The sequence below is a fragment of the Marmota monax genome, unplaced genomic scaffold (genome assembly GCF_021218885.2).
Source record: "Marmota monax isolate L192 unplaced genomic scaffold, Marmota_monax_Labrador192_F-V1.1 WCK01_AAM20220418_F8-fsc00259, whole genome shotgun sequence".
Taxonomy (NCBI): domain Eukaryota; kingdom Metazoa; phylum Chordata; class Mammalia; order Rodentia; family Sciuridae; genus Marmota; species Marmota monax.
Genome location: NW_026694482.1, coordinates 1,486,694 through 1,510,730, shown reverse-complemented (window position 1 = coordinate 1,510,730; position 24,037 = coordinate 1,486,694). Strand labels below are relative to the sequence as shown.

Genomic DNA, 24,037 nt, shown 5'->3' with positions numbered 1-24,037 from the left:
AAAGTGATATCCCTGACCTGGTAGGGCAGGTCTAAGGGAAAGTCCTATGGGATGGGGAGAGGTGTGAGGTTAGGATCATAGACATTTTGGGGGGAGGACAATTTAGGTTAATGAGCTTCCCATAATAAAGATCTTAATTATGAGTGGGAAGTGATTCTGAATATAGCATGACTGTGATTTCTTCGTTGAACCTTGCAATCTAGTTTCTTCTGGATGCATATGTAGGGCGATGAAGATCAAGTACTGTATGCCAATGCTGAGGTCATTGAGTTTGATTCTCAAGAAGAACTGGAGAGCACTGAAGGGTAAAAGCCTCCCTTCAGGGATCACCCAAAGAGAAAGGAGCGTCTTCTCCTAGTCAGCCACAGATGACTTCACCGACTTAGCAAAGCAAATGGCCACTGGTGACAGAGCTGTCAGCAGCAGGTGGCATCCATCAGGGCCAGTGTTACTGGACACGCAGCAGGAACCAGAAGGATGTATCAGGATGTTTGCAGGCAGAGCGGCAAGGGACTGGCAGGGCAGACTTGTTCAAGAGCACAGGTACAGTAATACTTGGGAATTTGCAACCACTGATAGTAAGACAGAGGGGAGGCAGCCCTCTGGGCATGTAGAACCAGACAACAGAAGGAGCCTGGGTCCTTGGATGACTTCATGGAGTTGGTCTACAGGCCTAGCCCTGGCCATCTCTCTAGGCCACTCAATGAGAAAGAGAGGAAGTGGTCTCTCTTTGGCCAGTGTAATTGTGGGTCTCTGCTAATGGCAGCAGACCCTGCATTCTGGAAATGCCTCTCTTCCCCAGGTAGGCCATTCCCCAACCAGTGCTCTCATCCCCCTCCTGCCTCCTCCCTGGACCCTCCTCTGCAAAGGCTGTATCTCAGTTATTTCCTGAGACTATTTCCTTTGGAAACACACATGGGATTGGAAAAACTCACTCCGGGCTCTGGTTAGGGCTTTCCTTGGGAAGTTCACTGTTGTTAATGGTAAGCAGTATTCATATTTAAAACAAGTTCTTGCTACGTTAAAAAAAATGTAAAAAGAGTGACTGAGGCCAGGCTTGGTGACTGACCTGGGATGGTAGTGATTTTGAGCCCTTGGACCTCGAAGCATCTGTCAAGTGACCTGTTTCTACCGTGCTGCCATCCCCCCTCTGGCCCTGTGTATGGCTGATCCTGGGGGAGGAAATGCACGGCACCCTCCTGCAAGGACACCTGAGCACTCTCAGCATCTGTCCTTCAGCACCACGGGCCTCAGTTGCTTCCACGCCGAGTTTCCCAGACATAAGGCTAAGACTTCTAAAATAGTGAAGCATTTTAAAATGATGGTCAGTGCTGACGGATATTCAGCTAGTACTGCTACAAGCATGAAGCTCTTTCATGGAAACCCAAATCAGGGCAGAACCTTCATGTCTGACCGCTTTATCTCCTCTGTTCCAACATGTACCCCATGAATCATGGCTCTGTCTGACATAGATGCCTACAACTGGGTTTACCATGTTGTAGACTATTAACAAACATCATCGGATGAATGACGAGTGGCCACAATGAAATGACATCATGAAGTCCGTACCTACTCACTGGTTAAACTTCTGCATTTCTGGCTCCTAAGAAGCCCTGTGTAAATGACTGACGTGGGAAAGTTGTCAGCCTAGAGAACATTAAAGGGCCAGTTAAGGAGAAAAAGTCAGAGGGGAGAAGATGGCCAGAAAGGCAACATTGATGACCCTCTTCTTGTACTAGGCACTATATTCCTAGATTGGAATCTTCTTTGTTCACAGCAGAGTCAATTTGAGCCCACTCAGCTCAATGCGAAGCCTAGAAAGTTGGGGAAAGCAACAGTTAAACATTGAGAGTATGTTTTCCCCAAATTGGAAACAGACACAGTTGCTGGCAATTTCTAGTGGTCACTTGGGACTCAGGAGAAAGAATTTCTAAAGCAGTCCCAGTGACCATGACAGGCTTCAGCTGGGTGGTGTATGTTTTCATTCCTTGCAGTGGGTGCAAGCGAGAAAGCCCCCTGGAGCTAACTGAAGCACTTCCTGGTTCAAGGAAATGGGTTAATTTTCTATTCACTGAAATTCTGCATGCCCGAAACGCTACTGGGGATTTGTGTTTATTTGCTTAGATTTTTCCAGATTGTATCATGTGGAATTCTCTCAGATGGATCAACATATACTTCTGACCAATGAGCAGCCATTCCTTCTGGTATTTTAAGAGAAACCTGCCTGTCCCCACCCAGGGCATGCTCATCCAAATTCCCCTGGGAGTTCTCTCATGTGATACCATCCTCATTCGTTAATGCAACAAGACTGTGCTCAACTTGAGTCTGGTACAGGTCCAGTGGTGTGCTGGTAAATGTTGAACAACTGGCTCTGTGTTGTCAACCATTTTGGGGGTTGAGATATTCTGACTTGTAGTGTTTAATTTAAGGGGAGTAAACACACCACTGTGACTTATTTCTAGTTACTCATCTGAGGCACCTGAATCCAGAGTGGAAAAGCGATGCCCATGATTTCTCGCTAGAGGTGGTTCAAGGCAGGCTCAGCACACCTCTGCATGTGTGGGAAGCATCTCCCACATCCTTCCTGAAACCCACTCTTTCTTGGCTCTGAAACCAACTACCAAGATTTCTCCTAAGACTGTACACTTACAAAGGTCTTATGGTGGTTTTCCTCTCCAGAGAATCCTCTCTCAATTTATTGTATCTTCCAGCACCCTGACCCCGACCAGGATCCGACTCACACCATTGCACCCCCTGTCTGCTCTCCGGTCCCCTCCACGGCTGCCCTCCCTTCCAGTCCCACACATCCTTCCATTTTTCCTTCGATGTGTCCCCCATGCTGACCCCAATCTGGAAGCAGTCTGCCTCCTGATCCCTGCATATAATAGGAGACAATGCTGCCCTTGTCCAAGAAAACATATGGCATTCTTCCTCTTCACCTCAAGGAGGGAGGTGGAGGATCAGAGGACAGTCAGCCCTTTGTATCTGTGGGTTCTTGTCTGTGGAGTCAACCAACCACAGATCAAAAATATTTTTTTTAAAAAATGCATCTGTACTAGACATGTTCAGACTCTTTTCTGAATATTATTTCCTAAACAACACAGGATAATAGCTATTTACAAAGCGCTTACATTGTCTTAGCTGTTCTGAGTAAACTAGGGATGATTTTAAGCACACAAGAGGTGGCGCACAGGTTAGATGCAAATACTCTGCCAATTCGTATAAAGGATTTAGGCATCCTCAGATTTGGGTGTCTCTGGGTTTTCCTAAAACCAACCCCTCATGTACACTCACAGGGGACTAAGCTGCCTCCTCCCCACTACCTCTCCTTGGCCTCGGTGACATTAACGTTTCCAAAACTCACTTATTTGTGTCGTGTCTTATTTTCATTTCGTTCCATCCCTGTTGCTTGTGTCCATAAGTTCCAGGAAAAGAACCAAAATTCCCTGATGATTTAAGCACCGGGTTCACAAGTTTTCACTATTTCTCTTTCCTTTTCAGTGTCCTATGAGTTTGAACAACCACTTACCTCTCATCTGCATGTACAATTTATTCTAAAACAATCAGCTCTTTGTTTTATTAAATGTACCTTGCATTCTCTCCCACACCTACTGATGGTGGCTACTCTCCATCTGCTCTGTGGAGTTGTCCCTGCTGACTGGGTCACCTCGGCTCCCTGGCTCCCTTGTTTCTGAGTAGGACCAGCTGATGACAGACCCAGCAGGGATGGGAGAGGAGGAGGAAGAGAGGGTGCTGTCCCCCCGACTCCTCCCTCCTCGCCTCCTGGTTCTTACAGTGGCCGCATCCCCAGAACCACGACTCCTTCAGGAGATCCTCTCTCTCCATGGCTCCTGTCCCCACTGGCTCCTAGAATGCTCTTTCCTAAATGTGACTGCTCATGTTGCCTGTCCTGGGGCCCCTCAGTGCCCCTGTCTTTGCCCTTCAGTCTGCCAGCGCCACTGTAAATAGTCCCCTCAGTACTTTTCCAGGGACCCACCAGCTTGCCTTAGGTTTCCCGCAAGGATCCTCACTCCTAGAGGACCACAGCCAAGGTCAGTTATTTGATCTGGAATTGTGGCTTTAGCATTGTCACCATGTGAACATCGGGTCAGGAAATCAGGAGGAAGTCGCAGACTCATCGTCTCAGACCTCGTGCAAGGTGCCTGTGTGTCTCCCATTGGAAGTAAGAGCTCATCTCTTGCAATCCTCAAGGCTCTTATCTGCCACCTTCTTAATGTCCATGATTCACCAGAGTAAAACTGTATCATCCTCCTGTCGGATTTCAAAGTGGAATCCAAGTTTGCTCCCTAAAATCACCAGTGCCAGGTCGCAGTAAATTCCCCTCAAGTGTCTGTTGAACCAGGGAACAAGTTGCTGGAGTCATCCTTTTTCATTTTCCTACCACTTATGTTTTGCCTGACTCATCTCAGCTGCTCATAGGCACTCCTCCAAGAGTTGGCTTTACGTTGTCTTTTCTTCCTTTCTTTTCTCTCTCTAGTCCCCAAATCACCTCCCCCCTGGTCTTAGTCTACTCAGGCTGGTTGAACAAAGTACCATGGATGGTGGCTTCACGAGCAGCCACGTTTCCTACAGTTCTAGAGGCGGGTGGCCTCACAGTCTGGGAGCCGGCACTCTCATTTCCTAGTGGAGATGGCAGGACCTTTCCTGGCTTGCTGACGGCCAGCGGTCTTCGTGCTGTCTCCAGGTCTCCTGGGGGGGGGGCTAGAGAGAGCAGGAGAGCCTAGTCTAACAGAGGAGAGCCCTCCGCTCTCTTCGGATGAAGACATCAATCCCAACATGAGGACCCCAGGCTCATGGCCTCATCTAAACCTAATGACTCCCAAAGACCTACCTCTTCTCCAAATACCACCACACAGGGGGTTGGGTCACCAACTAATGGATTCTGGAGGGACACACCTCAGTCTGTTGTTCACGTCTATCATTCAATAATGACTTTGACAAAGTTGACTTCCAAACTTCTTCAACGTTTCTTTTGTAGTGTCAAGCATGAATTTCTTCACTGTCAACTTCCCATCACTATACGAGGTATCATGGCCTTAACCTTCTAATATCCCATGTGGATATGGTGATCCTGCTCTTCAAAAGCGTTCCTTAGCTTGATTTTCACGCTTATTCTAAAAGTCACCTGTACTCTAATAACCCCAAATCAGAAACTTGGAATCATCTTGGGATGTGATTTTTCCTATTTTTTATCTCACCTCTGCAAATCCCTTTGCATATAAACTTTTTTTTTGTCTGTAAGTACTACAATCACCATAATTCATCCCTTCGTTTATTATTGCCAAAATTATCACTACATACTAAAGAGTATCCAAATTCCCTGTGCTTTCCCCATTATAATAAACAGATAATATTGAACGGTATCCTAAATACCAGAAGCCACATTGACCATCCTTACTTCACAAAATTCAGTGGAGACGAAAGAGGTCTAATAACCCAAAATCCCATGCATCTAAGGAGGATGCAAAACTGGAGCAAGACCCCAAGTCTTACAACACAGAGAGGCATTTTTTCCATTATCCCAGGATTTGACCTGTGTCTTGCTTCAGATTAATGTTGATTTTCCCTGGCTGATTCATATGATGCTCTTTCTTTTTAATACTTGCTTTTAAAACAAATACATCGGCCAGTCACTTGGCACTCACTTAACCTCTCCCTCCTCCAATAGCCAAAGGCAAATCAAAAGCAAACCTGCCCCTAATTTTTCAGATGCAGAAAGAAATGGGAAATGATTATTAACTTCAAAAAGTAATGATCAGTGAAATAACCCATGATTCTGATGGAATGGCCAAGTTGACAGGATTCCCATGTCTGCTTCCAGAAGCAGCACTGAGGCTAGGAAGTCTGCACGAATCCTGAGACTACTCATGAATTCAGTAGTCCCCGCCACCAACCCTTAAGTAGTACCAAGTATACTATCAAGTAGTACCAAACTCATATACCAAAAATGCACTCTATTTTCCCTACACCCACATTCCTATGGTAGTTTAATTTCTGAATTAGCACTGTAAGAGACTAACAAGCAGTCTAGTCTTAATGCAACACGTTATTGTTAATCAGAGCACATATTTTGTTCATGTCTTTCCTATCTGAACTAGGCACCTACTATGAATTGTGGCCATAAATTTTGCAATTTTAGATGTGACAGAAAAACTAGCACGAATTTAGTTTTCTTTCCTTACAGTTTTACAGATAGAAGATTCATTCTCACCATAAACCTTAGCAACCTCAGTGTACAGTATTTTTTTCCCTATTCTTGAGAACTTTCACCTTTTTGCTTAAAGGAAGTACTTTATGGCATCTCTTTGGCATAGTTGAATTGCCAGGATTGCTACTTTTTTACTTTGGAGTCATTATTAAGTGAAGCAATGGTTACTTGAACTCGTTAGCTGCAATAACTAAGGTAGCTACTGAGTGATTGACAGAAGGTAGCATATTCAGCTCCCACACACCGGACAATGGGATGATTCACATCATGGGTGGACTGGTAGGACATTACATCACACTACTCAGCACAGTTTAAAATGTATGAATTGAACACATTCTTTGGCCACAGTAAACCACAGGTAGTTGAATCTGTGGAAAGCAAAACTACAGGTAAGGAAGAACTGCTGTACTCAAACTTGAAGAGAAGGAGTGAAGTGATGAGTAGAAATGCCTGGGAAAGTGAAGACAAAACACAACGCACGTGCTCTGCAAACTGTATCTGGACCTTGGCAGAAGCAGGAAGAGACTAACCCTCTTGCTCCTGTACATAGTGCAAAATGGGAGGAATGAGCCAAAGCCCAGAAGAGTTGACTTTATGCCAAGCTGGAAGGTCTTGAATATGATAAAGGATGTCCAGGGAGATCTTAGCAGTAAGCGCGAACCCAGCACCTGAGCAAAGGCTGCAGCCCGCCCAGCTGACTTCCCTCCCACTGTCCTGCTCTCTGTCCCTGCTAGTCCACACAGAAGACAAGTGGCCCCGATAAGGGGAGAATGAGGTCAAGGAGAACATATCAGAGTAAAGGCAAGATCCAATCAGAGGCAGAAAGAGGAAAACAAATCGTTTGTGAGCCCTTAAACAATTATAGCCAAAAAAAAAAAATCAAAATAGTCAGTGGAAAAATGTATTGATTTAAAAAAATAACAAAGATAATCTAAACTGAAATAATATGCAATCCAAAGGAACCAAATTGAATTTCCTCCCCAAGCTTTGCATTTGTTAATCAATAAGAATATGGATTCAGAAAACAAGGAAAGCACAGGTATAATAAGTGATCAGAATGAAAATAAAGGGGATATTACATGAAATAAAGAAAATTGCAAAAACCAGCAAAAATAAATAAAATAAATTAGAAAGAGCAAGAAAAATATCATAATCCACTTAGTCATAGAGAAGAAAAAGAAAGAAAAAGCTTCAAATACTTACCAACACATAGGAAGAATTTTATACCAAACCAAGTGTCCTATAAATGCAAAGTTGGTCCAACACATGGAAATCAATATAATATAGTAATAAAATAAAGGATAGAAGCACATTTCCCCATGAATCTGGAAAAAGAATATGATAAAATCCAACTCCTTTTAATGATAAAAATGTTCAACAAACTGGGAATAGAAAGGAACTTCTTAATTCGATAAATGGTATGTATACTAAACCCACTATAACATCCTAATTGTGTAATAATGAAAGACTTTTTTTTTCAATATCCAGAAACCAGGCAAATATGTCTGTTCTTGCCACTTGTATTCAATATTGCATTAAAGATTCTAGCCAGAGCAATTAAGGAAAATCATGAAATAAAATGTAACCATATTGGAAAGAAAAACATAAAACTATCTCTACAACACACTCTTGTCTATAGAAAATCCTACAAAGTTCAAAAATACCATTTAAAGCTAAAAACATATTTAGCAAGTATATAAGATTGATATAAAAGGCCAATTATATTTTTATTAACTAGTAACACAAATCTGAAAATAAAGTTAAGAAAACAATTTCATTTACAACAGCATCAAAAATAGTAGTAGTTAAGAATATAACTACAGTTAGTGTAAGACTTATACACTGAAATTATAAAACATTGTTGATAGAAATTAACAAAAATATTAATAAATGAAAAGGCATCCTATGTTCATGGATTGGATGAATTAATATTGTTAAGATGTCAAAGGTCCCAAAATTCTTCTACACATTCAATACAATTTCTATCAAAATATTTCTGACTTATATGTAAAAATTGAAAATCTGATTCTAAAATCACTTCATACCATATGCCAAAATGAAATCAGAATGAAGCAAAAAACCTAAATGCAACAGCTAAGATTCTAAAATTTTATAAGAAAACACAAATCTTCATGACCTTGAGTTGGGCAATAGTTTATTATATATAATATCTAAAGTCCAAGTAACAACAGAGAATAGATGTCAGACTTCACCAAAAATGTTTTAAGGGCTAGGGAGAGAGCGCAGTTGGTAGAGTGCTTGCCTTGCATGCACAAGGCCCTGGGTTCAATTCCCAGCATCATACACATTAAAAAAATGTTTTAAAATTGTACATTAAAGGAAATCCCAAAAAAGTAAAAGACAACCCATTTCAAATCATATATCTAAAAAGAGTCCAGTATTTAGAATATATTTTTAAAAACTCTTACAAATCAAAAATAAAGTACACAGAAGATAGGAACGGACATGTTTCCAATAAAGACGTGCAACTGCCCAGGAGCACATAAAAAGACACCCAGCCTTAGTAGTCATTAGTGAAATGCAAACCAAAACCACAATGAGGTCCCACCGTGTCTCCACTAGTGTGGCTCTAATCAGATAAAGACGGTAACAAGGCTTGGGGGTAGGAGAAACTTTGACTACTGCTGATGCAATTGTAAAATGTAGTAGCCACATTGGAAAAGCATTTGCAGTTCCTCAAATATGTGTTAACCATACCTCAAATGCAGCGTTACTACATGACTCAGTAATCCCAATCCTAGGCACATATGCAAAAACAATAGCATAAATACATTTTCCTACAAACATTTGTGCATGCAGTGATAGCAGCATTATTCATAATAGCTTAGAAGTGGAAAGAGCTCCATGTCAATGGATGGATAAGTGAATACACAAAATTTGGTATATCCACACAATAAAATACTCAACCATGAAATCAAATAAAGTATTAACATGCTACAAGATGAATAAACCTTAAAAACAGGTCCTGAGAGAAAAGACAGATACAAAGACCACAGATTCCAATCACATAAACTATCAATGAGCAAATCTATAGATATGCAAATTAGACTGATATTTGTCAGGAGCTAGGGGAGGAGGGCATGCAAAGCAACTGCTAGCAAATTAAGGGGGTTGTTTTCAGGTGATAAAAATGTCTCATTAATATTGATAATGGATGCACAACATTATGAATGTAATAAAAATTACTGAGTTGTATGCTATAAGACTAAATTGTATGATACATAGATTCTATCTCCCTAAAAAGTTATATGAGTAAAAAATGCACCAAGGTATAGCCAATAAATAAAAGTAATAGAGTAAAAGATGGTCCCATTGACTTAAAAATGTATGCTTTTCCATGTGCATTTTTTTTTTTTTTGGCAGGGGGTGGGTTACCAGGCACTCAACCACTAAGCCACATCCCTAACCCTAATTTGTATTTTATTTAGAGACAGGGTCTCACTGAGTTGCTTAGCACCTCACTTTTGCTGAGTCTGGCTTTGAACTCACAATCTTCTTGCCTCAGCCTCCCGAGCCACAGGGATTACAGGTGTGCACCACCAAGCCTGGCTTACACTGAACTCTTAACAGCAGGTACTTCTGAAGAAGAAAGTGATTTGGGGAAGATGTCAAATAGTGGATTCTACCCTCTTCAGTTGTCTTGAGCTTCAGGGAATTGGTTCTAAGACCTGTGCAGACACAGAAATCTGAGGGTTAGTTTCTTATGTAAATTGGTGTTTACGTAGAAACTGTCCATCCTCCTGTGTGGTTCCAATATCAATGCCCAGCCAGGAGCTGCACTACATTGTTGAGGGAATGGTGAACGGTCTAATGTTCGGTGAGGACACAATTTTTCAAATACTCTGGTCAGCAGTTGGCTGAAGGCATAGATATGGAACCTGTGGATTCGGAAGACCAACTGTGTCTATTTTGTCATCTTTGAAGGTTATGTAGGGAGAATAAGATCATATGTTACATAAAAACGAGATGAATGAAGTTAGAAGGTGTGAACATACCTCTTTCAGACAGTGAGTTCTTCCTGCTTCCCATTTTACGAAGGCTTTCCTGCACGATCACCCCATTTACCGACTTTTTTATGTGCACTTGTAAAATCCGTTTCCCCGCCCCCGTCGTCTGCTGGTGCCTAATCACAAGTTTAATTGCTTTTCAGAACATTTACTCATGGAAACAAGTGGACAAGGCCTTTCCACACTGTTGGTGTGAAATTAGGGACAGCAAAGCCCACAGCGTAGGTGAAGGTCAGAGGTGAGAGAAAGCATGAGCTGGGTGCCTAACTGAAGCCCTTGAAGTGACAGCAATGCCAGCCTGGGGGTGTGGCTCGCTGGTAGAGCACTCGCCTGGCGTGTGTGAGGCCCTGGGTTCCATCCCCAGCACTGCCCACGAGAAAAAAGGAAAAGAAAAATCGAGGTTTTCGATTTTTGAATTTGGCAGAATAACCAGGAAGCTTGTAACCACTAAAAATAAAACATCAAAACGAATTTCCCTATCGAAGGGAAATTTGCAAAAAATATGTTTTCAAGATCACAAGAAAGGAGTCGATTAGGGGATCAGAAAGGAAGACTCACCCTAGGAGGGGAAGCACTGTTATCCCCAAGGCAAGAGTCCCAGACCTGCACCTCAGTGGTCCCAGGGGACAGGAATGGACACTTTCAATTTCCCAGGAACCCGTGGCACATCATGAACCCCGGGGCACTGTACCCCTGAGCCACATCCCCAGCTCTTTTATTCAATTTTGTGACAGGGTCTCACTAAGTTTCTGAGGCTGGCCTTGAACTTGCAATCCTCCTGCCTCAACCTCCCAAGTTGCTATTATTATAGGCAAGTGCCACTGGGCTCAGATGTAATTGATATTTTAAAATGAGAAACCAATTGATTTCCGATCACATTTTGCTTCAGAGGTAGATCCCGAAACACCTTCATCTGTATACAAAATTCACACGAGAGAGAAAACTGATCACTTTCCCTTTATTATAGACAAGGAAAAGATTTTCAAACTACTACTTTTTGAAGGCGTATAATCAAAAGAAGTGAGAAAAGTCGAAAGATAGGAATGAGGCTTTGCTGTAGTCAGCTTTTTCACTGCTGTGACAAAAGGACCCAACTGGGACAACTGTAGAGGAGGAACAGTTATTTGGGGGCTCACAGTTTCAGAGGTCTCAGTCCACAGACAGCCGGGTCCATTCCCCGGGGACTTAAACTGAGGCTGAATATCATGGCAGAAGAGTGTGGCAGAGGGCAGCAGCAGCTCATGTGATGAGCAGGAAACCCAATCTTCACTTACCAGACACAAATATATACCCCAAAGCCACGCCCTCAACGCCCCACCTCCTCCAGCCACACCCCACCTGCCTCCAGTCGCCACTCAATTCCATCAGGTGATTCATTCATTCACTGATTGGGTTGAGACTCTTATAACCAATCACTGATCCTTCTTGCATTGTCTCATAGGTGAGCTTTTGGGGGATCCCTCACATCCAAACCACAGCAGCCTACTTCAGAGAAATCAAAATTTATTAGGCTAAAAATCAAAAGTAATACTAAATAAAGGGAAAAAAATGAATTCACATACATGGGAAAGGAAATATCAGTGTTAGCGAAGAGAAGCCCAGAGACAGCCGGTGGTGCACACAGCGATGAACCCTCGCTACCCCACACTTGGAGTAAACCACAAGAGAGTGGGAAATGGACAGCAACACTTGCAGCTGAAACAACTCTTCAAGGGATAACTTCTCTTGCTCCATGTTCTATGTCCCCTTGACATTCCTCTTGGTATTCAGCAACTCTTTTAGAAGAATTTAAAAGCCTGGGCTGTCCTTTCACTGGGTTACACGGGTGCGCTCCACAGATCTCAGATGCTGCAGAACATACCCATACCTTTCCTCACTCTCCTACCCGTGGCTGCAGGACACCCGCCCCCAAACCTCCAGAAGTTGGCTCTTCATCCATCGGCATACGTCTGCAAAAAGCATCTCTCACTGTGATGATGTGTTGCGTTTGTCTCCTCTCACCCCTTCTCTGTCGATTTTGAAAGTTATATCTGCATATTAACAGGCTAGTTTACACCAGCAAAAGCAGCAGGCGCAATATCCTGCATGATCCCCTTGCCCCACCTCCTTCCTGGGATAAGTTTCTCCTGTTTGAATTATAACTTCATTTGTAAGTTAGGCTTGGATAGGAGACTCTGGGTTTCTTTTCTCTTTCCTTTTTATCCAATGGTTCCAAAGCCAGCAGGGAATCTTCATTAAAATTCACTATAAAGTGCATTTGTTTGCCATTCCCTTCCCCCAAGTCCCATATCCCTCCCACCCTGCTGTGAACTGTGCAGAGAAGAGGAATGACCCAGGGAATCTCACTGTCATGTCGAGGTACAAAATCCAGGGAACCATCCAAGCTGCCTCTGTCTGTTCAAAAGAGATGACAAATATTTACCATCTGTGGACAACCTTCCGGGTAGTTTTATGTTCACCATTTTATTTTCTTCTCTATTTTAGGAAATAAGATTTCTTTCCTTATGAGCAGGTGCAAATACCACTGACATTTAGAACACTCCTCAAAGACAGGAACTCAGATGGAGGCTTGTACAGTGTTAGTTCTTCCTAGAGATCAATATCAGAGGAATGTTCTGGTGGCTGCTCCTGTTGGTGATTGCATCCCTCCTCCCAATCCCAGTGAGACAGAACTCTGCCAGAGTCATACTTCATATTCATCTATAGGAACATCTGGCCCATGTCTAACGTTTAATTTCCACACCATTAGAGTCAAACAATACATGTACATCAGTAGATAATGTAATGCATTATCACGCAAGGCAGAGAGTAGCAATTTATTAGCCTAATTTAAAATAGCCTTTGGCAAAAAAAATAGTGCATCTTAATTCAGAGTTCTGAATGAAATGACATGTTTTCCAGTAAAATTCAAAGGTAGATATTCAGACATGCTTTGGAAAAACTTTCCTGCATATATTATGTTCTGCACTATTCAAGGATGAAATACCAATTCTTTTTTATAATATTCTAAATCAATTTCATCCATAATAATAATAAAAAAAGACTTGGAGAAGAGGGAAAAAATAAATTCCGTGGAACTTAAGCAGACCCCACATCTTTATTTCCTGGAAATCTCAACTTGAATGTGCAGGTTGGGCAGAATTTGTTTGAATACACTAAAATCACAGAAAACTGCTTTCTTTGACTACAGTATGAATTCTGCCTCTATTTCATCACTTAAAGACATTTTCATTCTGATTTTAGGGTTATAGACAATGCACATGGAAAGTCTCATTTGTCTTTGTGGGAGAATGTTATAACTTTTGCAAGAATTTAAGTGATAGTATCTTAGAAATTATCTTGAACTATGCAGCCTATATAAATCCTTGCAATTAAAAATAGTCAAACATTTTGGCAGTTCTTATTAATGAAAAATCAACCTCTGCTCTCTTAAAACATATACATAGAAAGATGCACAGCAGAATAAACTAGTTACAGGTTACTCAAGGAGATTCAAGATGGCAGAGTGGAGGAAGACCGCATTGCTAGTTGCTCCATGGCTCAGGATTGCTCAAGCACTGCTTCTCAGCGAGGTGGGTGAAAGAAGGATTTCACTAACATTCAATATTAGATAGTCAAAGTGTCTTAGAGACTCGGAAATTGGGTGCATTGAACAAAGAAGAAAGACTACTTGGGCACCAAGCTGGTTACAGCAGCAGCAGTGTCAGAGAACACACAAACCTAGTGGGCAGATTGGCTATGGAAAAACCTGAGATCAGAAAAGCAGCTCAGACTCAGCTGATTCAGAGGCTGCATTGGGAACTTGGGCTTGAAATTGCCTTGTGTTTCTCAAGGGGTTGTGGAGAGGAGCTGAGGCAGAGCCATCTTGAGGCCCCTATGCTGAAGTGGCTGCTCCAGAGCCTGGAGGTCACAGCAAACACTGCCAAGTGCCTACTGTGTGGCGTAGGGGGTACCTAGCAGAACACGGGTGAAACAGGCACAAGGAAGATTGTGCCAGCAGGATTCAAGTTGAAAGAGAGAAGGGAACCTCCACCCACTTGTCCTCTGAGTCTGTTGGCTCCTGTGACCAGCTGAAGTGGGGGACTATGAACGGGTGGCTGTGAGCACACTCAAGGTCTAATCCCGGGAAGGGCACTGGGCGTGGGCACTGTATTGGAGGGTGGGCCCCGTCCCATGATGGAATTCTTTCTTTTAATTTGTTCCAATTAGTTATACATGACAGTAGAATGCACTCTGACACACCATGCGTAAATATAACTTCTCATTCCTCTGGTTGTACGTGATGTGGAATCACGTGGGTCGAGTAGTCACATATGTACATAGGGTGATAATGTCCGATTTATTCTACTATTCTTCTTGCCCCCATGCCCCTCCCCTCCTTTCACTCCCCTCTACCTAATCCAAACTATTTCATTCTTCCCTAGCTGCCACCCCCTACCTTATTGTGAATTAGCATCTGCATATCAGAGGAAATGTTTAGACTTTGGTTTTTTGGGATTGACTCATTTCGCTTAGCATGATATTCTCCAGCTCCACCTGTTTACCTGAAAATGCCATAGTTGCATTCTTCTTTAAGGCTGAGTAATATTCTATCATGTTTTCTTTATCCATTCCAAGTATTGAAGGGCATGTAGATTGGTTCCATAGTTTGGCTATTGTGAATTGAGCTGCTATAAACATTAATGTGGCTCAATCACTGTAGAGTGCTGATTTTAAGTCCTTTGGGTATAAACTGAGGAGTGGGATAGGTGGGTCAAATGGTGGTTCCCTTCCAAGTTTTCTGAGGAATCTCTATACTGCTTTCCATAATGGTTGCACCAATTTACAGTCCCACCAGCAATGTATGAGTGAACCTTTTCTCCCAAATCCTTGACAAGTAACATTCTTGAAAGGCTTTTGAGATCCAGACTCCCAGGAGAGATTGGCAACTGCTGAGCCCTAGGGGTGTGTTGATCTAATCTTTCCAGATCAGACACTACCCAACAAAGGCCTGAGTAGACCTAAGCCTCAGCCACCAGAAGTCCCCCATAGAACCCTGCAGCAGCCCACCCTGGGTGTGCGTGGGCCTGGTCTGTGCAGAGGGAACTCCAGCTGACAGGAGTCCCCACCCATCCTACCTCATGCTTAAGCCCCTCCAACGGGGGCACTCGGTGAGCAACACAGAAAGAGGAAGGGGGTTTACAACCTCTAGCCCGTGCTCTCTCTCTCAGTACAAGGCTCAAGAAATGGAAAGAAAGACACTGGGCACAGGGAGTGACCATCCATTCTCCTCAACTATGTGACCTCCTCAGTGGAGCAAATCATTTCATTTTTCATTAAGAATCTTCTTTCGTGTGTGTGTATGTGTGTGTGTATGTGTGTGTGTGTTTGCTCTGCTGATTGGTTTATGAACACATACACATATTTATTTTTTTTTCATTTTTAATGTAGTTATTTTTTCTTGCCTTGTTTTCTGAGAGTTAAGGTTTTGATCTGGTTTATGGTTACTTATTGTTTTTGCTCTTGGCAATTGCTGACCCCACCATTTTGTTGTTGATATTGTTGATTTGTTTTAGTTTTGGGTCTTTGTTTGTTTGGGGTAATAATTAAGGTTGAAGATGTCACAGAAGGAAGTATTTACTTTAATACTGTATATTGTTTGCATCATTTTTTGCTATTGTTTATTTTTCCCTATTCTGTGAGCTTACTTAAAAAACAAAACAAAACAAACAAACAAACAAAACTACTCCACACAGAAGAAGTACAAAAAAAAAAAAAAGTCCAGAACTTACAAATGAACGTGTGTCTTGTTTAAAGAATAGCTAAGCAAGTAGAAATCCAATCAAATTAAACAATGGAAATAAGTCAAATTGGCAGAAGTTAATTAATATCTCTCTATAATAACATTAAATATAAATGATCTCTACTCTCCAATTAAAAGACATAGGCTGTTAGGATAGATTTTAAAACAAGACCCAACTATTTGTTGTTTGTAAGAGACTCACCTTACAGGTAAAAAGAACCATTGACTAAAAGTGAAAGGATAGAAATTTATATACCATGCAAAGGAAGCCCCCAAACACGCAAAAGTAGCTACATTCAAATCCGCCAAGAAGACCTCAAACCGAAATTAATCAGAAGAGTCAAAGAATGCCACTTCATACTCGTAAAGGGAATAATACAATAAGAAAGTATAACAATATTTATACCCAAGTGTTGACACAAGTAATTACATAAAGGACTCACTATTTAAATTGAAGCCTTAGACATAGTACAATGATACTGGGTGATTTCGACAACACACCTCTCTCACCATTGGCTAGGTCATCCAGACATAAACTCAATAAAGACGCTTTGGGAGCAATGCCGGGGATGGGAGGGGGCGAGGTAGAGTCTTTTCCCGAGCTGAAGCTGCAGGGTACTGAGGTGCCAGCCAGATGTCTTCCCACAAAGGATCTGTGGTGGCACAGGCAGCGGGGCTCCTGCCAACCCAAACAAGGCTGAAGAAGAACAAACATGCCCAGTGCCCCAGGAAGAAGAGGAGGAGGTACGGGTACCAACACTTCCCCTGCAGGCCCACCATGCCATGGAGAAGATGGAGGAGTTCGTATATAAGGTCTGGGAGGGGCGTTGGAGGGTCATCCCATATGATGGACTTCCTGACTGGCTGAAGGACCATGACCATCTGCTACATGGCCACAGACCACCCATGCCCTCCTTTCGTGCTTGCTTCAAGAGCCTCTTCCGCCTCCACACAGAAACTGGCAACATCTGGACCCATCTGCTGGGTTTCGTACTATTTCTCTTTTTGGGAATCTCGACCATGCTTAGACCAGATGTGTCCTTCATGGCCCCTCTTCAGGAGAAAGTGGTTTGGGGCATGTGCTTTTTGGGTGCAGTGCTCTGCCTCAGCTTCTCCTGGCACTTCACACCGTCTATTGTCATTCAGAGAAAGTCTCCCGGACTTTTTCCAAACTGGACTATTCAGGGATTGCTCTACTGATTATGGGGAGCTCTGTCCCCTGGCTCTATTACTCCTTCTACTGCTCCCCACATCCTCGGCTCATCTACCTCTCCATCGTCTGTGTCCTGGGCATCTCTGCCATCGCTGTGGCACAGTGGGACCGGTTTGCCACTCCTAAGCACCAGCCAACAAGAGCAGGAGTGTTCCTGGGACTTGGCTTGAGTGGTGTTGTGCCCACCATGCCCTTCACTATCGCTGAGGGCTTCGTCAAGGCCACCACAGTGGGCCAGATGGGCTGGTTCTTCCTCATGGCTGTGATGTACCTCACCAGAGCTGGCCTTTATGCTGCTCGGATTCCTGAGCGCTTCTTTCCGGGAAAGTTTGACATATGGTTCCAGTCCCATCAGATTTTCCACGTCCTGGTGGTGGCCACAGCCTTTGTCCACTTCTATGGGGTCTCCGACCTTCAGGAATTCCGTTATGGCCTGGAAGGTGGCTGGACTGATGACTCCCTTCTCTGAGCCTTCCCACCTTGAGGTGGAGGAGGAACTTCCCAAGTGCTTTTAAAAATGACTTCTTTGCTGAAGTGAGAGAAAGAGTCTGAGTTGTCTGTTTCTGGAAGAAACCTCTTAGTGAATTCAGTACCAGTTAAGCTTCAGCTCACTCTCACAGCCACTGGGCAATAAACTTTCCGTTCCCTTTCCCCTAGCTGGGGAGGGTGGGGGTGGTCAACATGGTCATCCCCTTCCTCGGCAGTCACCCTCCTTGGCAAGACAAGTACCATTCCCTCACAGAGACAGTACTTTGAAGCTCATTTTGAGATCTTACTCCCTCCTTCAACCATTTCGGGAAAAAATTATGGACTGGGACTCTTCAGAAATTGTTTTCTTCTTTTTTCCTGAAAGACAATGTCCCTCTCTTACCCCCTGTCCTTACTTTGTAACCTGGCTTATAACAGGCCATCCATTTTTGCAGCACACTTTTCAAAAACAATTATAACCTGGTCCCATCCTTCTAGGGCCTAGATCTGCTTACATAGCAGGAAGAATAAGACACCGACTGGCTAATCATGGAAGTGTGTCCAGGCTTCAAATAACTTGAGTTTGATTTTTTTTTCTTGGCAGAGTAATGTAAAGTTAAACTGGGGAAAGATATTTAATATTTAATACTAAGCTTTAAAAAGAAACTTGCTATCATTGCTATGTATCTTGATGCAAAGATTATGATGATAATAAAAGAAAGTACAGCAGAAAAAAAAGACTCTTTGGGCATGAAAACTATTAAAAATCAAATAGAGTTAGTGGATATCTATAAAATATCTCACACAACAAGAGCTGAGTATGCTTTCCTCTCAGTGGCTAATGGAACCATCTCTGAAATATTTTAGGCCACAAAGCAACTCTTAGGAAATACAAAAATAATAATCATCATAATATAATTCCTTACCTCTTATTAGATCATAATGGAATGAAATTAGAAATCAACAGTAAAAAACCCTACAGAAACTATATAAACACATGTACGTCAAACAATGTCTTTTGAGTATGAATGGGTGATAGAAGAAATCAAGAGAGATATTTTTAAGAAAAAATTCTTCAACTCAAATGGGAATAATAATACAACATACCAGAAACTCTGAGACACTATGAAGAGTTCTAAGAAGGAAATTCATAGCTATGAGGGCCTCCACAAGAAAATGAGAAAGACTTTAAATAAATAACTTAATAATGCGTTTCAACACTGTGAAAATATTCCAGAATCAGTAGAAGGAAAGAAATAATTAAGATCAGAGCTGAAATCAATGAAATTGAGAATTAAAAAACCCAATACAAAGAATCAATTAAACAGAATTGGGTTTTTTTTCTTTTTTTAATTTTTTTAATTAGTTACACATGACAGTACAATGATCTTGACATATCATACGTTTGAATCAGATGGGATATAATTTCTCATTCCTCTGAGTGTACAGGTTGCAGAATCACATTGGTCATGCAGTCACGTATATACTCACATCAATAATAATGTCTATTTTACAGAATTGGTTTTTTAAAAGATAAACAAGATTGATAAGTCCTTAGCCAAGCTGGGGGGGGGGGAGAGAGAAGAGAGAAGAGAGAGAGACCAAAATTAATAAAATTAGAGATAAAATAGAAGATATCACCACAGACATTATAGAAATTCAGTAGCTCATTAAGGCTTATTTTGAAAACTTATGGTCAAATAAATTGAAAACCTAGAAATGGATACTGTCCTAGAGAAATATAATCTACCAAAATTTAATTAAGAGAACATAGAAAACTTAAACAGACCAATAAGTAGCAATGAGACAGAAGCAGTCGTAGAAAGCCTTCCAAAAAGAAAAGCCCAGGATCAGACGGGTTCTCGGCTGAATTCTAACGCCAGGACTCCTCAAATTGTTCCATGAAATAGAGAAGGATGGAACACTTTCAAATTCGTTCTATGAAGCCAGTGTCACCATTCCAAAACCAGGCAAGGACACCTTAGGGAAAGAAAACTAGAGACTGTGATCCTTGAGAAACTTAGATACAAAAATACTCAATAAACAGTAACAAACCATAGTCAACCACATCTTAAGAAAAGTCTATATCATGACCAAGTTGGTTTTATTTCAGAGATGCAAGGATGGTTTAAAATATGCAATTCCATAAATGTGATCCATCACATACATAGAATTTAGGACAAAAATCACTTAGTGATCTCAATAGATGCTGGGAAGGCCTTTGACAAAATTCAGCACCCATTCATGATAAAAACACTGAAGAAGCTAGATTTAGATGAAACATACATAAAAATCACCAAGACTATATATGAAAAACCAACCAACCTCATAGTAATTGGGGAAAAACTCAAAAGAATTTTCTTTAAAATCTGAAACAAGACAAGGATATTTACCCTCATCATTCTTAATGAATATAGTGCTAGGAATTCTTGCCAGAGCAATTAGGCAAGATAAGGAAATAAAAAGGAATAAAAATAGGAAGAAGTCAAATTACCACTGTTTGCAGATGATATGATCCTATACTTAGAAGATCCAAAAAACTTGCAGCGGAAGACTGCCAGAGTTAGTAAACAAATTCATCAAAGTAGGAGGGTATGAAATCTACATACAAAAATCAATAGCTTTCCTATATACCAACAATTAGTCTGCTGAGAAATAAATCAGAAAAATAAATTTACACCAATCTCAAAAAGAAAAAAATAGAAATAAACCTAACCAAGGAGATGAAAGACCTCTACAATGAAAACTATAGAACATTGAACAAAAAAATTGGAGAAGATCTCAGGAGATGGAAAGATCACCCATGTTGATGAACAGGCAGGATTAATATTGTTAAAATGCCATAATGCCAAAAGCAATATGCAGATTCAATGTAATCCCCATCAAAATTCTAATGACATTCTTCACTTCTTTTTTTTCTAGAAAAAAACAGTCCAAAAATTCACTTGGAAGAATAAAGGTCCAAGAACAGCCAAAGTAATTCTAAGTCAAAAAAGCAATGTTAAAGGCATCACAATACCTGGCTTGACATTATACTCAGGAGATATGGTAACAAAAACTGGATGGTACTGGCATAAGGACATATGCATAGACCAATGGTGCAGAATAGAAGACACAGAGACATATACAGACATCTACATCATCTGATCCTTGACAAAGGTGCCCAAAACACACTGGAGAAAAGACAGCCTTTTAAACAAATGGTGCTGGGGAAATTGGTTATCCACATGTAGAAGAATGAAACCAGTCCTTTATCTCAAACCCTGCACAAAGGTCAACTCAAACTGGATCAAAGATGGAAGAGTTAGACCAGAAACTATGCGACTCCTCAAAGAAAACATGGGGTCAACACTCCAGTATATAGACACATTCGATGACTCTCTCAATGGGACCCCCTAAGGATCAAGAAATAATGCCAAGATTTAATAAGTAGGATGGCATCAAAGTTCAAATCTTCTGCACCAGAAAAGAAACATCAGGAATGTGAAGAGAAAACCGACAGAATGGGAGAAAATCTTTGCCAGCTACTCTTCTGACAGAGAATTAATATCTATAATATGTACTCAAACAATTCAACACCCCAAATTTTGATAACCCAATTAATAAATGGGCAAGTGAATTAAAAGACACTTCTCAAAATAAGAAATACAAATGGACAACAAATATGTGAAAAACGTGTTCAATGTCATTAGCAATTAAGGAAATGCAAATCCAAAGTCCACTAAGATTCTAGCTCACTCTGGTCAGAATGGCAGTTACCAAAGATACAAATAATAATAAATTCTGGAGAGGATGTGGAGAAAAAGGAACACTTTACACTACTGGTGGGATTTTATATTAGTATAACCCCTATGGAAACCAATATGGAGGTTCTCAAAAAGCCAGGCATGGGACCACCATATGACCCAGGTATGCCACTCCTTGGTATTCATCCTGAAGAATCAAAGTCCCTATACTATAGTGGTACATGCACACCAGTGATTATAGCAGCACAATGTACAAGAGCAAACTATAAAACTGCCTATGCGAACATCAACAGATGAACAGGTTTTAAAAAAAGGTAGCAAATGTGGTACACATACACAATGGAGTTTTTTTTCAGCCATAAATAAAAATGAAATTATGTCATTTGCAGGGAAATGAACAGAGATGGAACTTGAGACCATCAGGTTAAGTGAAATAAGCCAAACTCAGAAGGTCAAGAGCTGGATGTTTTTTCTCATATATGGAAGCTAGAGAGCAAACAGGAAAAGAAGGTTGGGGCCAGGAATCTAATAAAAAGCAAATGGAGATCAGTAAGGGAAAGGGACCAGGTGGGAGGAGGTGGGGATGGAAGGGGAGAGTGCTGGGGAGGGATACCGAGCAAGTCATATTGTTAGATTGTGTCACATATGAATGCATAACAACAAATCTCATCATTATATACAAAGATAATGTCCCAATAAATAATTGTGGAAAAAAAATTAAAACCACTAGCAAATATTTTTTTAAAAAAGATGCACATCATTTGTAAACAAACTTTTCCATCTCCCTAAATATTACAAATGAAAACAATAATATGCATTTATAGCATATATAGTAGTACAAATTCTGAATTCTATGACTGTCACCAAAACATAGTAATAAGGCATATGACATAAGACAAACTAACCTCAAAAATAATGGGAAAACTTTGTCACCTTGTTGTCCTTAGGTAGTAGATAATCTGCCACTTGGACCTTCTTTCACCAAGGATGTGCTAGGTTCAAGATCAGTATTTGTGTTGATTATATACCATGATTTTTAAGAGCTCACAGAATGGGGGAAGTGAGAAACACACATAAATACCTGGAGCAGATAGTAGGAAGTGCTCATTGTTGTAAGAAAATCTGAAAAAAAAAATGCTTTGGAAGTGAAAAGAGATTTGGAGGACAGGCTGACATACCCAGGCAATCCTTGACTTCAGAAGATTTGACTTAGAATCTTTGGACATTAGCATGGTGCCAAAGTGACACGTGTTCAGTAGAAACTACTTTGAATTTTGAATTCCATTCTATTCTCAAGTGGTTAGCCAGCTTTTCATTGCTATGACGAATGCCTGAGAAAGGGAAAAGGAAGAAAGATTTACTCTGGCTCGCAGTTTCTGAGGTTCCCGTTCCTGGTTGGCTGCAACGCAGGGACACCATGGCAGAAAGGTGTGGCAGAGGAAGGACACTGATGGCCTGGTATGCCACAGTCTGGCTGGGCACAAATGCCGCAGTGTGTCTGGCTGGGCACACAATCACGAGCCACCACACAGCTTGTAGATTCAAACAGCAACTCTTTATTCCCGAACTCACACCAGCCGTCTACAATCACGTTCTGGGGAAATCCACGTTCTCTGCCCAAATCCACGTTCTCTGCCCAAATTCACCTCTACTGGGCTTCTATCTCCAAAATATACTGTCTGAATCCCGTGAGAACTCAAGGGGAACTCAGGCAGCAGGATACGCCCTATTCCCAGCAGGAATAATCTTAAACCTTAAACCTGGAACCTAAACTGGGAACGCCCTAAACACGATTATCTTAAAACCGGGAACACCCTAATCTGCCTTGGTCCTTGAGCAAGGTCACCTACATTCAATGTCACTGCAACATGGGGTACGCTGGCAAGGAAATTGTCATACCTACTTGGCTAATGGCTCCCAGCACTGGTACGGCCTGGTATCCGTGAGGCAGATAGGGAGACAGGGACTCTTGTCACAAAATTTCCTTCCAGGGCATGAGCCCTGTGACCTCACTTTCTAAAGTCTCCAACTCCTCCTCTCAAGGCCATCAAATTATTGATCCACCAGTAGATGAATCCAGGTCACAGCCCTGATGATCCAATCATCATGGCTGCCCCGGGGACCAAGCTTTTAACACGTGAACCTTTAGGGGACCCTTCAGATCTAAATGGGCTAGAGTGACATAGGCAGTGTGATGTCTCTCTAGAGGCTGGGCAGTGGCCACTGCTGAGTCCCAGTCACACATGTGACTGTCTGGGGTAATAAGAGGCACTGTGTTCAGTACATTACCTGGGATATCCAATTCCTGCTTCCTCTTACTTTTCCCTCTTTCTCTCTTACCTGCCTCATTAATTTCACCCATGACTGAGGATACATTCCTTGAACAATGCTAACCATGTAACTCTTTTGAAAGGAAACATGCAAGGAACCCTTGTGGGTGGAGGACTCTGCCTTGTTACTGAGGTCTCTTTTGACCAGGCTAAATAAGGCCATAAAGAAATGCACGGTAATGAACCCTTTACCTTTTCTATTATTAACCCAAGGGTCACTCTGAAACCCCTGAAAAAAGAA

At 41.6% G+C, this 24,037-nt stretch overlaps 1 pseudogene; it reads left to right on the top strand.

Annotated features, from left to right (window-relative positions):
- The first annotated feature begins 16,673 nt into the window (after nucleotides 1-16,673).
- Nucleotides 16,674-18,255, top strand: LOC124075611 (adiponectin receptor protein 1-like; annotated as a pseudogene).
- The last annotated feature ends 5,782 nt before the right edge of the window (nucleotides 18,256-24,037 follow it).